An 8,132-nucleotide genomic window follows, 5' to 3' on the forward strand; every position below is an offset into this window, starting at 1 on the left:
GGAATGTGTTATTAAGTGAGATAGCAGGGGTTCCAGTGTGTGCTGGGAGTAAAATGTGAGTTCTCTACCAACGTATTCAATAAAAATTCACTTACAGGGTGTTACTAAGGGTTTGCACCGAGGCAATCACAAGCAAATCCACTGAGAGGAATAAGACAGGTTAGAAAGTTGTGAAGGGCTATTTGAGTGCACGAAAACCTCTGTCACTTGTTGTTTTGAAGGTGAGTAGAAGCTCTTAGCTCAGTACAAGGTTTCCATTCGGGCTATGTAACCTGTGCTGGCACAGGTGAGAATCAGGTGAGGAAAGTCCTTTGGCTTCAGAGAGGGAGCTCAGAGGAGCTGCTCTGAATGCTTAGTTAAAAATTATTTCAGATTGATTTATGGAGGGTATTGTCACATGGCCTGAAAATTGGAATATCCAGCCACAGATACAAAGGAAAGATATCCAGTTGAGCAACTTTCAGATTTTAATAAATATCTTTGGGTTTGATCTGGAAGAGAATTAAAATGGAAATTTCCAGAGGCAGTTAATTCGAGGAAAGTGGTGAGTGCTGGTGAGGGTGGACAAGTTTAATTTCACACAAGCATTTAGAAGCTGAAGAAAGGGGCAAAAAATATATTAAGAAAATTAAAGTTCAAGGAAGTGAACTTAATACATCTGGAAAATAATTTAGCTATTCAGTGGGAGGGAAAAGTCAGCAAGACTCCAAGGAATGAAACTGAACAGCAATTTTCATTTTGTTATGCAGATAAAAATCTGGAAGAACTCTTTTGATTCCTGAGAGTAGCAAATTATACCTTCCTGACACGTGAATGTGATTCCTATTGATGCATCTGCATGCAACTCCCTTTAATACCTGAGAACAGGGATTGTTGCAGAAAGTACAGGTGGTCTGAATTCAGGGGATGGCTGTGCACCAGTTTGCAGGCTTAACTGAACCTCTTTGCAGCCAAGGTCTTAATTATGTGTTTGGTTTTAAGCTGGCTGAAGTCCATGACCTTAAATTGAGCGTTCTGGAGGAGAGGGTTGGTGCTATTCATTGTAGAAGAAAAGCCTGGTACATTACACCAGTCTGATCTTCCAGCAAAGCACTTCTCCTACACTCAGCCCTTGCAGAAAAATATGAATTCCCTTCCTGAACTGAATTAATCCAAAGGAAAGTGCATAGATTAATTTTGTCATCAGACTTCACTTCTGACCTTGGACAAGACACTTAAACTATCCACATCTCTGTTCTCAGCATATGCTTAAAATTTCTTCCTGTTTATTCCAGATGGAAATACAACTGTTTTCTGTGATATGTCTGCATGGTGGAAGTACTATAGACTCTGGACATTGCTGTAATTTGAATAATAGCAGGATGGAAAAGAAGGAAAACCAGAGGTTAGACAGAAAAAGAAAGTTTCAGGTGCACGTTGGACTGTCCCTTAAGCAGGAGCATCCATTACTTGGCTTGGAGAGTGAGGCATTCAGCAGAGCCTGTTGCTGGCATGTCATTTTGTTTGCTGAGAGCTACAGCAGATCAGAGCTCACAGGAAACACCAAGAGGCAGAGTTTGTGTCTATCGTAAAGCCTAGAGGGTCACTGGCACTGTGCTGTCATTAACTGAGCTGCTGATTAAATAGTATCCTCGTAATAATACACTTAATTTGCATGAACCTTTTATTTGTGTAATTCAGTGGACACCTTTCCTTTTGTGGTTCCTCCTTTTGGGTTTTTTGAGTTTCATTGAGATTGAAGCAAACACAGTTCAGTGTTCACCGAAAGCCTCAGGCTGACAGAAACAAAGTAGCTGCTCACAATCTCAGCTGTTGTCTCCAAATTAAAATGCCAAATGCCAGAATGCCTTTTCACTAAATTCCCTCTTTTTTTTCCCCCTCATCTTGATGACAGAGCGCAACACATGCACACCACCTATAACAGCCTCATAAATCCGTAGGTTGAAGCTGTTTAGGGAATGTGCAATATATCACCTAATGAGAGACGATAGACTTAACTAGGCCAAGGCCAGCTGTTCCCTGGGTGTGGGGGGAGGAAAGAGGGTTATACTGATGTGCAAGGAGACAGACAGGACTGCTAGGTGGGTAGAGAGGTGTTCAGAAGGTCCTTGAGAGACTCCTGTCTTTCACCAGGTATAAATACAGGCTTGTGGTCTCTATCTGTGTAGAGCAAGACTCCACCTCATGGGAGTGGGTGAATATTCCATCGTGTTGATGACGGTTTGTGACAGTGGACTTTGGCAGATTCTTGCCCCAGTTTTGCCATTTCTTGCTGATTTAGCATGAAAATTGGTCTGGAGCTTATCAGACTTTCCCACACTGTTTTCTCAGCATTTACTTTTCAGTCTGTGGTTTTGTGGTCTTCTCACAGAATGGGTCTTTGTGGTGGAATGAGATTCTGTGGTTAAGGATGTTAGACCTTGACTACTTATAGACTAAAAAGTTAATATAGTTGCATTAAAAGAACCTCAACAAAACCTCAAAAAATTTCTACTGTGTTATCTTCCATTGATATGTATTTGATTCCCAAGCCACCACAAAGCAACATTGTCCTTCTTCCTTGCCCTCCTTTCTCTTTTACTTGATGCCTTGATGTGGCTACCTAAAAACAGAGGCTAGACAGGAATAAGAGAATAAAAGCAGGTATTTATTTGAAGGGCCTTCAAAGGTACATCCTGGGCAGCCAAAAGGCTACACCCAAGATGGATGCTGGGTCACGGGTTCTTCACACTTCTATAAGTTTGGTCCATTTGCATATCAGGGTAATTCTCCAATTATAACTTCAGTTAACGATGCAATTACCCCAAGTTTGCCTCTGCCCTTCAGAAGCTTTTAGTTTACACATTTTGGGGCCTGGGACAACAAAGTGTCCTTGAAGTGCAAACCTAGAGAGTGTTTGTTATGTCTAACCACCATGAGAGAGCAGCAGCTAACAGGCCACACGAAACTTCAGAGTTACACGCTAGGCAGTACAGGGTTTGAAAAATAGAAAAGTTAAAACCTAAGGCATCATACCGTTCTCTTTACTGGTTTGTAAGCTCTTTTGTAGGAGTGGATTCCTCTTCACAGACATTCCTGAAATCTGTCTTTATGTTGCTGTTAAACATTGGCTCAGAATGTGAGAATTCCTGAGTGATCCCTGATTATCCTTCATTGTTGCAACTGTTCACATCAGCTTTTCTTCGTGCTTTTACACAAGAGCCTTGCTGACTAGGTAAGAAGGCCTCATGCCCTTCACATGTTGGTGATGGCTTTAGTGCTTCAAGGCAAAAGGATAGCCAAGAGTTGGAGGTGAAACCAGCAGATAAGGGTAGAAGAGGGTTTTGGTGCTGCTCTTCACTTCAGCAACTCATTGTTACCTGGAGCCTTCTAGCCTCAGATGCTGCTGCTCTTATTCAGTTGTTACTGTCTTTTTCCATTTCAGTCTAAAACTGCCCATGGCTGATCACCATTGACATGTGTCACTGTGGAGATGAGTTAGAGATCTTCACAATCTTGCCCACCCAGAAAGACTACAGGGACATTTTGCTTGTGTTTTACCCTCTGTGGAGTTTTGGGCTATTGCTGGGTACTAGGGGCATCCAAGGTGACAACCAACAAAGAAATCTGTACTTTGTACTTTTGATGTAAAAAAACCCTTTTTGTTTTAAATTCCTGGAGTGCTGCAGGTTACCCTTGAAGCTTACAGATCAAACCTCAAACTCCCTGCTCCCTCAGAGTTCAGAAAGGATGAAAGACCAAACAAAGGAGGTAACAGGGATCAGTGCAGGTCAGTGCTTGTGCTGGGACTGCAATTGAAATCTGAGGCATTCTCTGCTTCATCTCCCTGCCATGCTCATGCCACCTGGGCAGGGATGGAGACATTCAGCTGCCTGGGCAATGTGCAGTTTTGCTGTGCTGCTTAAACTCCACAGTAATGGAGAAGGTCTGGTTGTCAGGCGCTTTCTGCCTTCCCTGGAGTGAATTGCTCTACCCTGGCTGTTTATCTTTGATCGTGACTCTGAAAATGTGAAATGTGCTGATCCCGGGCTGCTGGAGGGAAGTGCTGCCAGGTGCTGTCAAGATGTCTCTCTTCCAGACAAGGCCACAGCCAAGCAGTCTGTGCCCCATCCTGGTCTCCCAGCCTGCTGCTCCTGTCTTCCCCTGTTCCATTCACAAAATACACAGGCACTTGTCATTTCCATATCAATAGTGACAGCTCTACTTTCTGCTGTATGTGTCTTGAAGAACTGGTGCTCTGCTTTGTTGGAGGTTTGGCTTTGCTCAGAAAAACCCTGCCTCTAGACACAACGTGTTTTCTCAGGTAGTTCACTGTCTGTCACACATTCCCCACAAATTTTTCTTTCTTGGCCTGAGTAGGTGGAACCCAGCAAGTTTCTGACCTGTCTGCACTGCAAATATTTACATTTCTTTCAAGGTAGAAAGTATGCTAATTCTTTTCTTCATTATAAGTGAGGTAAGACTTTTCAGATAGGACAGACAGGTGGTAAACATTTTTTCAAGACCTTGAAACCACTCTGTTTTTATGTTTATACATATGTTTTTATGTTTATCCATATTGTGTGTCTACAAGCACAGAGGAAAATTATGTTAGAGAAACAGCTTCTTGTTTCAGATCTCTGGCTTAGGAAATTAGTGGATGCACCTCCCACCACCTGTATTCCTGCCATTACCATGAGCTCCTTCCTGAAGACCGAGGTTAAAACACATGAAATGTTTGCAAACAAACATTTCTGCCTAAATACTGAGAACTTTCAGAGTGAGTGAACTGCTGTCATACTTATGAAGAGGAAGGATGATATTAGCAGGCAAGTTCAAGTTGCATACCAAGATTCTGAAGAGCAACTAATAGATTAAAGAAGCAAAGCTCATATTTAGAGATTCAGGATTTTCCCTCCACTAACTGCTGTCCAATTGGAAGTGTTGTTTGGATGTTGTTTAGTTCTGGAGACTGAATTCAACTCAATATTTTAGTGCCATTGAGATGTCCAAGGTGGCAAAACCTTAGGGGTGATCTGATCTGTGATCCATCAGCACAGAAATGCACCTGAAGAACAGTCCAGGTGTGTGCCTTTAAGAAGAATACTTTGACACAGATGCATCATCTCAATTACAGTGTCTGTTTCCCCAACTCCAGCACAAGGAATACCTCTGGGACAGGAATTACGGTGAGATGTGCTGAAAATTATTAATTCACATTTGCCAAAAACAAGTAAATGCTTCATATTCATTTGGAACTTAGTGTGGATGGGATTTCTTCTGGAATATATCACAAGGGAGCAGATCAAGGATAGCCTTGACAGCAGAGAATTTCTGACTGTTAAGAAAACAATTGAGTTCTTTTTTTTATTTATGCAGTATGGAACCTAATTTTTAATTCCTTGGTTTGGACCTTCTTGCCAGACAGCTTTTTTTTTTCCCCTCACTTGGATTACTGCCAATATATAGTATAAACAAATTAGCTCTCTCTTTTTGAAAAGCTTTAATCTTGTTGCTTTTGCCATACCAAACAGCAAAGAATACACAAACAAGAGGCATGAAATCTTTTCAAGTTTAAAGCTCAAATTAATTTAGTCTCCTTGATATTTTTAGCCTTGAAGTAGATTGCTTTTGAAATATTGCACTGCACATTTAATTCTTACAATGTTATTTGGATACCATCCAGGGGGACCTGGACAAGCTTGAGTAGAGGGCCAATGGGAATTTCAGGAGGTTTAATAAGATCAAGCTGCACCTGGGGTGGGGCAACCCCTGGTATCAACATGGGCTAGGGGATGATTCTATGAGCTTTTTAATTCCCTTTGTGGTGTCTTGGGAGTGCAGGGGGTTTGGCAAAGTGTGATGTTGAGTATATACTTATTTATAAGGAGGTGTATGCACGCACATATATAAAATGTGTGCATAACGTCCAGAGACTTTTCAAGTGGAAAGATCTGGAATTACTGTTGAATGATATCTTTGCTTTGGAAAAGCCTCTTTGTTATCAGCTGTAATGCAATGTCATCTAGCTCAGTGTCTTACACATTTACAAAAGACAATTTTTGTTTAGATTCCTGTGTCAAAAACTCTCCAAATTGTTGAATGTACACTTGTTTTTTTTCCCTGGTAGCAAGTTCTCTTGACGATGTGCATTATTTGGTCAGGATACATTTTTAATTGAAAAAGAAAACTTTCTCAAATAAATAAATGAGTGTGGACCAGTTTTATCCATGGTGGTTGTTGACATGGAATTAAATCCAGGTCACATTCAGAACCTAGGGCTAAATCACTGAACTTTGAGTAATGATAAGTTGTTATGAACTGCAATTTAAAATTTCTATTTTCTTTTTTTAAGGAAATTAAGCCTGTCTTTATTCCAGTATATCCATTTTGTATGCAAGCATTTACAGATATGATAGAACTTTTGCACAAATTTATAAGTTTGCATCATGAAGATCTGCATTTCCTCTTGCATACAGATAAATTCACACTTGAAAAAACCAAGGCATAAATTTGACTATGTTCAGTTTTGCTCTGCCCAAAAGACAGAGAAAGTTTGCATTCAATATTTATCTCATTTGAGATTAGATGGAACTGTTGAATTAATGTTGAGAGTTGCTTATTTTCGTAATGTTAGATGAGTTATGAGTAAGACTTCCCCCATTTTATTTTAGGCGGGAAGGGTGTATCAGAAAAAAAAAAAATTTGATTAATCTTTGCCTGGGTTTATCAGCCATCAGGCTCCCAGTGATTCACTCAGGAATACATGTTGAGGCCTACAAACAGGTGTAACACCCATGGGAATAACCCTTTTGTGTTTGTTCTGATTGATTCCAAGATCTGCATTTAAACACAATTTTAATTCTCTGGGTTTTATTAGATGCACTAATTGCAGCAACTAAAAATATCCTTATCAGGCTAAATTTAAATCTAAGTTAAATCAATTGTCAAAGCCTGACAGCCTGATTTTCTGCTGAATATTGCAGAGTTGGCTATTTCTGCCATGTTCCTATTTGCTTTTTCTGCCAAACCTTGACTTCAGGTGTAACTGACCTTAAAATGTTCTTTCCTTCTCCACTTGCATAGATTATTCCAAGATCTTTGAGGAGTAAAACAAGCCTGGTGAAGACAGCTGCAAAAATGGAATATGCCTCACTCAAGGACTTCATTCTTGTGACAGGTGCTGTTCCCATCACAGAAACCCACGTGATCAGTTGGCCAAGGGTAAGTTTATTAGGACAAACACATTCCAGGCACCAATTTAGGTTATTTTCTGAAGGAAAAATTAAGTTTGCTGCCTTCCAGGGGAGTTCCTCCCACACAGCAAAATCTCTAGAAGTAATGTCAGCACTCCAGGAAAAAGGTTGAAGATCTGAAAGACAGTTAAATTTCTACAAGTTTCATGAAAATCAGTGGCTTTAGAGAAGCAAGAGACCCTGACTGCTGCATCCTCAGGTCAAAAATAGGTAGGGTATTTGTTCTTGTTGGCCTGTGCTTCACCTTTAGAATATTTCTGGAAGTGTTGGATATTCTGTGATGGAAGTATCTTCCAGTAGCTGCTGTGATTCCCTGTCTTCTAGGAGCAGCTAAGGGGTTACAAAGGTGTCCAATTATCTCAGACAAAATATCAGAGAAAACATTGATTAAATGATATATGTGACTAACAGACAGCAAAATAAATACAGCAACAGAGGGAAATAAAAATACTGAATGTACTTAGGGCTGGTTTTTTTTTTTTTTGTTTTATTTTTTTATTGTCAAGAGACTGTTTAATCTGCTCTCCTGAGTACAGCAGTTTTTTCTTTCTTGCCTCATCTTTCTCCAATATAAATAATATATTGGGCTCATGCATGTACAAGTGAATCAAAAATTTCTCATTCCATGTGGGCAGCACTGAAGTTTGTAGGCATTTCAACTGAGCCATTTAAAAAATTTATGAACACACTTCTGCCAAGCGGAAATAAAACTGTTTTCCTTTGCTTTCTGTAACTTTACCCAAAGAAACAATAAGAAAGCACAGTTTGTTTCCAGCCCATTTATTTTTGACCATGCCTAAAAAAGAGTAGTAATAGTCCTAACTGCAAATAGTCCTTCTACCAGATACACAGATAATCCAAAAATGAGTCTTCTCCTTCACTGCACTTGATTTGTGT

At 40.1% G+C, this 8,132-nt stretch overlaps 1 long non-coding RNA gene across 1 annotated transcript in view; it reads left to right on the forward strand.

Moving 5' to 3' along the window:
- The window catches only part of LOC108445623, a 61,155-nt gene extending 53,956 nt beyond the window's left edge, over positions 1–7,199 (forward strand). Inside the window, exon 4 of the long non-coding RNA XR_001860565.1 lies at positions 7,066–7,199. This is a non-coding gene — a long non-coding RNA (uncharacterized LOC108445623). The remainder of the gene's footprint in view (positions 1–7,065) is intronic.
- The last annotated feature ends 933 nt before the right edge of the window (positions 7,200–8,132 follow it).

The sequence above is a fragment of the Corvus brachyrhynchos genome, unplaced genomic scaffold (assembly GCF_000691975.1).
Source record: "Corvus brachyrhynchos isolate BGI_N302 unplaced genomic scaffold, ASM69197v1 scaffold101, whole genome shotgun sequence".
Classification (NCBI taxonomy): Eukaryota; Metazoa; Chordata; class Aves; order Passeriformes; family Corvidae; genus Corvus; species Corvus brachyrhynchos.